Genomic DNA, 8266 nt, shown 5'->3' with positions numbered 1-8266 from the left:
AGGAATATGAGTGTTATAGTCGCTGGAAGACTGTTGTACCCTGTACGTCAGCCTTCATGTCGTAGACTGCCAATAAATTCATCTGACTTCATCACTAGGGTAGTGGCGTTATAGACCCAGTACTAACCTGAGGCTGTATTTAGATTTGGGAATTGGGATTTAACACCAAAACTGTACACTGTGTCCGTATTCAGGCATCCGACTTAACTACAGACTTCTGCACCAAAAGAGTTACGCACAAGACGAAGAGAAACAAGAAACAGTGGCCTGTAGCCCTTTTCTTTATCCTTTTCTTTTGCTTTCTATCATGTTACTATTATTTAAGAGAGCATTTGAAAAAGAACACAATTTCCTCTTTATGGACCTGATTTTCTATTCCAGTGGTATATAGGCTATTTAAAAAAAAACCTTTCTAGTGAGGAAAGATTAGTGTCCTCATAGGCATGAAGTACACACAGGAAATTTACATAATTAGAATGGTGCACACCCAAGCTGCTCCATCACCCAACTCTGAAAATGTAACTTGTAGTGGAACTTGTAGTGGAACTTTTTTCACGTAGATATTAACAAGACTCAACGGTCCAATTTCAGGAGCTACTGGGACAGTTCCCTGCTCAACCACCAGAGGGGGTGAGGTATGAGGTGCTTCATCATAGCCTGCTTTGTCATTATTATCCTCATGTGGTTGTGCCACGCCCTCTTATTGTTTGGTTTTTCTGCCGTGTCACTTGCCCATTTACATTGATGTTCCCTATACATGCCTATCGTTGTTCCTTATATATATTTCTTAGTTTTTGCCAGTTTGGTCATTGTCATGTTTGAGCATTACGGTCTGATGCTGTTCTGTTCAGGTTCCCATGTCATAGTTATGTTTTTGTTTCTTATGCTGTATTTGTCCTGTGTAAGTTTTGCTAGTTTTAGTTTTGTTAATCACTATTAATAACTAATAATAATTTTGTTTTATTTCATCCTCATGCAGGTCGGATTCTCTGCACGCGGGTGATCGAGGTGATCCGAGTTCAATCCTTGCTTCTGGCAGCTTCTTCCACACCCATGTAGAAAATATATAGCCACACTATATGTCTATGGATTGGGGAGGAATCATAAGATGCACCTGGAGAACATCCAAACTCCACATGCATGGGGTGGAGGCTGGGATCGAACCTTCAACCCCGGAGGTGCAGGGCAGATACGCCAATCAACAAGCTACCATCCCCATGCAGGAGATGTTTTTGATTTTGGATTTTATGTGCTTTATTATATTTTATAACAGTGTTATTTCATCATTATAATCATCAGTGGCATGTGTATTAATGTGTATCTCCTTCTCCTAATATCTATATTGGTCTCTGTTCCGCCGCTGTCTCTCTTTCTTCATTGTCGTTCCCTCTTTTTCTCTCTAAAAATGGAGTCATGGCTGATATATTCCCCATCTCAGTCAGTGTACCGAGCTGAAGTGCTTTTGAATGAAGTGGGCTTCACAGCAGATGATACTTAAACACAACATTTCACAGATAATTCACACATCCTGAAGACAAAATTGTACTTTATGAAACACAGGCTTAATTCAGTTAAAAGCCATTTCATGCACACAGTGAAAGGGCCTAAATGAACAGAATGAGAATCTGGATGCTTTCAGTGACAACATTTGCATGGTGTGCATTATGTTTTTGCAAGAGAAACATATTTTAGTGTATAATTTATGTTTAATTCTTACAATAAAGAAATAGTGTGTGTGTGTGTGTGTGTGTGTGTGTGTGTGTGTGTGTGTGTGTGTGTGTGTGTGTGTAGGGGGGTGGTATTCCATTACATATTTTAGTCTAGTCTCATGTGTCTATGACATCACCCAGACACCCCATTAGCTGTGCATTATGGGTACTGTGGGGTTTCCCCTCCCCCTCCCAATGACTCATATATACACAATGGATGAGATCATTCAGTTCCATTACCCAGAGAACATCGAACAAATACAAAATAATAGAACAGCATTTAAAGACACGCTGATGTTGAATTATTAACATTGATTCGCACATGTTTACATGGCTATAACGGTTTAAGGATCCTTTTGTCCAGGCAAATATGGAAGCCAAGGTCATGCTAGTTCATAACCATGGCTAATGATTTAGCGAGTCTGTGTGTAGCTATTAAACTTTTTATAAAGACAACTTGAAGACAGAGCGACACTAGAAATTAGTCAAAAGTGTTTGAAATATAAACATCTCTCAAGCGTTTAAATATTATTAAGATATTATATATAAACTTAGCAAAATATTATACTTAGCATCGTCCACTAACACCGACCAAATGTCCCTGGACTTTGGCCGAAATCAATATTGTTTCAATTACAATCATTCTGTTACCTAAAATTAAGTTTGAATAGAGTTTGAATATGTACATATGTCTCTGAGGAGTTTCGGCTCATGTTTTGATATCAGTATAATCCTGTCTCAGATTGTAATCCCAACTGCTGGAACATGAATTTCCCGCCAAACGATCGATAATCGAAAAACGGATGAGTACTGAAACGTCTTAATTTGTCGTTAAAATTGCTGCAGTAACACTTCCATTACCCAGCAGGCAGAGATCAAGTCTTATCTTGTCAAGTGATGCGATAGAAAAGGCTCGTTTTATGAAAATATCTTTATCTGCGCATCATTTCTCACCTTGCTGTCTGAAATGTCACTGTGCAGCAGGTATCGGTGCCTGAAAAGCAGTGTTTTACTGCAATTATGCCCATTATCTTGTCTTGCGGTGTCAGAGGCTGATTGTTGACACTCGTTCCTCCCCTGAGCATGCGCTTCCTCTAATCACCTTTCTCACATTCAGGGCATGCTTGTGTTGCTCTTCTCTGGATGCAGAGCATGATAGCGCATTAGTGCATCCGCTATTGACATTTCACCTCCCTCGCCGAGGGGTAAGCGCGGCGAGCGCGAGCTGTGCTTTCAAAGACAAACGGGTCATGGAGAGTTGACCTTCGACCTCGGAGGGCAAAGCAATGCTGTGAAATGGAATATAAGATAATAGCACACTTTGTATATGTGGACGTTTGTGCATTGACCCATGTGTTGACCTAAAGAAAATCTAATTAACACTCTGTGTCTATTGTGGCTATTGTGAACAACTGATTGGATGGTTCTCTATTATGTGTTATGTGAATAAAAAATAAATAAATAAAAAAAAGGGGTGGGATGTTTACCGGATTACAATATTATTCTTAACTCTAATCCTCAGCTCTGTATGTGTGTGTGTGCTGTGGTTGTATGAGTGTGTTAGTGCACATTGTCCTCTGTAACCTGTCCTCACAAACTCTATTACAGCTTATATTGCCTTTACAGTAACAAGCCCCTTGAAAGCCATCTCACTGATTCCTGTAATGATTCCTCATGAAAAATATAAATCCGACTTAGTCTCATGGGATACAAAGTAAATGCAGTATATTGTTTAAAAAAGCAGTGAGAATAGTGTATATATATATATATATATATATATATATATATATATATATATATATATATATATATATATATATATATAAAACGTTTTAAGGGGGGCACGGTGGCTTAGTGGTTAGCACTTTCGCCCTCACACCTCCAGGGTTGGGGGTTCGATTCCCGCCTCCACCTTGTGTGTGTGGAGTTTGCATGTTCTCCCTGTGCCTCGGGGGTTTCCTCCGGGTACTCGGGTTTCCTCCCCCGGTCCAAAGACATGCATGGTAGGTTGATTGGCATCTCTGGAAAATTGTCCGTAGTGTGTGAGTGTGTGAGTGAATGAGAGTGTGTGTGTGTGCCCTGCGATGGGTTGGCACTCCGTCCAGGGTGTATCCTGCCTTGATGCCCGATGACGCCTGAGATAAGCACAGGCTCCCCGTGACCCGAGGTAGTTCGGATAAGCGGTAGAAAATGAGTGAGTGAGTAAAACGTTTTATCGTATCAAGTGATGAGTTATGTTAGTTTAAAGTGGTTGGCATCCACCAATCCTACAATGCGTTGCTGCTGTAAACAGGTTAGGCTGTAGGCTAAATTAATTTAAAAAAGCAACAGACAAATGCACCATATGGTAACGGTAACGGAGTTCATTTATTTAAAAAGTAATGCGTTAGAGTATTAGTTACTGTCAAAAGTAACTGCGTTACTAGTAACGCTTTACTGCCCAACACTGTTGGTCAGAAGGTGTTGATGAACAACAGAGGTTATTGAACAAGTCTAAATGTTTAATTGCTTATCTCTGTAAAGCGATATCTATGTACCATTCATGGAAGGAGTCTCCAGTGTCAGCAGTGAGTAAATATTCGCACTATGAGAAAGTCGTCACGTCTCAACCGGCGCTTTCTGGTTGCCTGGTAACATGACAAGCTGTTTTTTGTGGTATTAACTTGAGGAGAAAGAACAAAAAATTAGTAAAGGCTGGACTGGGATAGAGTTTTCAACTGATGCTCACAACATCATGCTGTATGTAACAACAAACAGATATAAAGCACAATGTGTTTAAGAGCAACACACATGGACAAAATTGTTGGTACCCTTCAGTCAATGAAAGAAAAACTCACAATGGTCACAGAAAAAACTTTAATCTGACAAAAGTAATAATAAATAAACATTCTATGAATGTTAAGCAATGAAAGTCAGACATTGCTTTTCAACCATGCTTCAACTGAATTATTTAAAAAATAAACTCATGGAACAAGGGGGGCACGGTGGCTTAGTGGTTAGCACGTTCGCCTCACACCTCCAGGGTTGGGGGTTCGATTCCCGCCTCCGCCTTGTGTGTGTGGAGTTTGCATGTTCTCCCTGTGCCTCGGGGGTTTCCTCCGGGTACTCCGGTTTCCTCCCCCGGTCCAAAGACATGCATGGTAGGTTGATTGGCATCTCTGGAAAATTGTCCGTAGTGTGTGATTGCGTGAGTGAATGAGAGTGTGTGTGTGTGCGCCCTGCGATGGGTTGGCACTCCGTCCAGGGTGTATCCTGCCTTGATGCCCAATGACGCCTGAGATAGGCACAGGCTCCCCGTGACCCGAGGTAGTTCGGATAAGCGGTAGAAAATGAGTGAGAGTGAGAGAGAACTCATGGAACAGGCCTGGACAAAAATGATGGTACCCCTAGAAAAGACTGAAAATAATGTGACCAAAGGGACATGTTAATTCAAGCTGTGTCCACTAATTAGCATCACAGGTGTCTACAATCTTGTAATCAGTCAGTGGGCCTATGTACAGTATAGGGCTCCAGGTAGTCACTGTGTTGTCTGGTGACAGGGTGTGTACCACACTCAACATGGACCAGATGAAGTGAAGGAAAGAGTTGTCTCAGGAGATTAGAAAGAAAATTATAGAAAAGCATGATAAAGGTAAAGGCAATAAGACCATCTTCAAGCAGCTAGATGTTCCTGTGACTACAGTTGCACATATTATTCAGAAATTTAAGATCCATGGGACTGTAGCCAACCTCCCTGGACGTGGCCGCAGGAGGAAAATTTATGACAAATCAAAGAGACGGATAATCTGAATGGTAACATAAGAGCCCAGAAAGACTTCTAAAGAGATCCAAGTGAACTTCATGCTCAAGGAACATCAGTGACGGATCGCACCATCCGTCGTTGTTTGAGCCAAAGTGGACTACATGGGAGATGACCAAGGAGGACACAAATCATAAAAAAGTTAGACTGGAATATGCCAAACTACATGATGACAAGCCACAAAGCTTCTGGGAGAATGTCCTATGGACAGATGAGACAAAAATGGAACTTTTTGCCAAGGCACATCAGCTATATGTTCACAGATGGAAAAATGAAGCATACTGTATCAAGAAAAGAACACTGTCCCTACTGTGAAACATGGAGGAGGCTCTGTTATGTTCTGGGGCTGCTTTGCTGCATCTGGCACAGGGTGTCTTGAATCTGTGCAGGGTACAATGAAATCTGAAGACTATCAAGGGATTCTAGAGAGAAAGGTGCTGGCCAGTGTCAGAAAGCTTGGTCTCAGTCGCAGGTTATGGGTCTTGCAACAGGACAATGACCCAAAGCACAGCTAAAAACACCCAAGAATGGCTAAGAGGAAAACATTGGACTATTCTAAAGTGGCCTTCTATGAGCCCTGACCTCCTATTGAGCATCTTTGGAAGGAGCTGAAACATGCCGTCTGGAAAAGACACCCTTCAAACCGGAAACAACTGGAGCAGTGGGCCAAAATAGGAGCGGGCCAAAATACCTGCTGAGAGGTGCAGAAGTCTCATTCACAGTTATAGGAATCATCTGATTGCAGTGATTGCCTCAAAAGGTTGTGCAACAAAATATTAAGTTAGGGGTACCATCATTTTTGTCTAGGCCTGTTCCATAAGTTTATGTTTTTAAATAATTATGTTGAAGCATGGTTGAAAAGCAATGTCTGACTTTCATTGGTTAACATTCATAGAATGTTTATTTATTATTACTTTTGTCAGATGAAAGTTTTTTCTGTGACCATTGTGAGTTTTTCTTTCATTGACCGAAGGATACCAACAATTTTGTCCATGTGTGTATTAGTGAATTTGTATAAATAAAGGTTATAATGGGAGACATGGTGGCTTAATGGCTAGCACGGGTGCCTTGTAACTCTGCGACAGGACCTTTACATCTCCCCTGCTTCAGTTTCTTTTTTCAGCCACTTTATACACTTGTACTGAAGTTGCAGGTTAAACCTTTTTATAGCTTATAATATTATTTCTACATAATATTATAAAAACAAAACCAGTTTAAATCTCATCACTGGTTGCTTGTATTTTTAGATGTAATGCCATTTAAAAAAATCCCAATTTAACAAAATCTAGAAATAGTTCAGTAGCATATGGACACATCACACTGAATCTTATATAAAATCACATTTTCCACATTGACTCACTAGCCCACTTACTCTTGACTAAACTTACAGGAAACGTCAGTAAAAAAATATATGTTATGAAATAAAATTTCCATTAGCGTTGGGTGAAAAGTGTCTGCTGAAGTCGTGGCAGTCAAGTATTTATTTCTGCCTACTGTAATAATAAACTTATAAAAGACTTTGTGGGAAGTTTGGTCGCTTCATTACTGTTTTTAAAAACAACATGCATTTGCTGACTTCCTGCTTTTATGAGTCAGAAGTATGCATCATCTTCATAACCCTAGAAGCATAGCAACAACTCGATCTCTGCAACAACACTGGAGATTTACATTGCAGTGTATTTTTTTATTTTTTACTTTAAGACAAGTTTTGCTAACTACCTATGGTGCTAAAAAGCTAGCAAACATGCACCAAACTGTCACAGCCATGCTGGTCAGTGGCAGCTCAGTGATTGAGCTCAGTGATTGGATAACGATGTCTGGAATCGTGATATTGACGAAAGCCTCATAGCAAATCAAACGATACAATTTCAAAAAAAAATTTTTTAGACATTTTAAATTGCATGCATTTAATTGATGTACTTTAGACACCAGAAAGTATATAATACCCATAATGCACTTTTCTGTTTGGCAGCAAATGGATCAGTAAATATTTAGTAGTATGAGTAACATATAATGGCTATTAAGAAAGAAAGAAAGAAAGAAAGAAAGAAAGAAAGAAAGAAAGAAAGAAAGAAAGAAAGAAAGAAATGGTTTAACTGTCCTTACAGCTTGGCTTTTTTTGTCCTTGTGATTTGTATCTCATTCATTATTTCAGATCCGCAGGGTGGTTCCAGCCCCAGTGTGATGATTGACAAATCCATGAGCCAATAGCTAATAGCTATTCGGAATGGGCGGGCTGACGGCGCGAGAAAGGGATTCGACAACCAATTGGATGGCGTTCTTTGAAAACATCACAGTGGAGGCGTGTACTTTACATCACAGTGGAGGTGTCTCTCTCTCTCTCTCTCTCTCTCTCTGTGTGCTCGTCCCTCTCTCCCCTGTCTCTCTCTCTCCTCACTCTCTCCTCACTCTCTCTCTCTCTCTCTCTCTCTCTCTCTGTGTGTGTGGGCTCGTCCCTCTCTCTCTCTCTCTCTCTCTCTCTCTCTCTCTCTCTCTCTCCCTCCTGTCTGTGTGTCTCTCTCTCTCTCCTGTCTGCTGTCTCTCTCTCTCTCTCTCTCTCTCTCTCTCTCTCTCTCTCTCTCTCTCTCTGTGTGTGCGTCTCTCTCTCTCTCTCCCTCTCTGTCTGTGTGCGTCTCTCTCTCTCTCTCCCTGTGTGTATGTGTGTGTTTGTGTGTGTGCGTCTCTCTCTCTTTCCCTCCCTCTATGTGTGTGTGCGTCTCTCTCTCTCTCTCTCTCTCTCTGTGTGTGTGTGTGTGTG

The 8266-nt window shown here is 40.9% G+C and overlaps 1 protein-coding gene across 2 annotated transcripts in view; it reads left to right on the top strand.

Annotated features, from left to right (window-relative positions):
• Positions 1–7980: 7980 nt before the first annotated feature.
• Positions 7981–8266, top strand: part of elavl2 (ELAV like neuron-specific RNA binding protein 2) — a 34350-nt gene continuing 34064 nt past the window's right edge. For both annotated transcript variants that reach the window (XM_060864211.1, XM_060864209.1), the window contains exon 1: positions 7981–8266. This exon is cut by the window's right edge and continues 448 nt beyond it. The gene's annotated coding sequence lies outside the window, so the exon portion shown is untranslated.

This window comes from Tachysurus vachellii, chromosome 2, assembly GCF_030014155.1.
Source record: "Tachysurus vachellii isolate PV-2020 chromosome 2, HZAU_Pvac_v1, whole genome shotgun sequence".
Lineage (NCBI taxonomy): Eukaryota > Metazoa > Chordata > Actinopteri > Siluriformes > Bagridae > Tachysurus > Tachysurus vachellii.
Note: the sequence above shows the minus strand (reverse complement) of the source record. Positions and strands in the feature narration are given on the sequence as shown.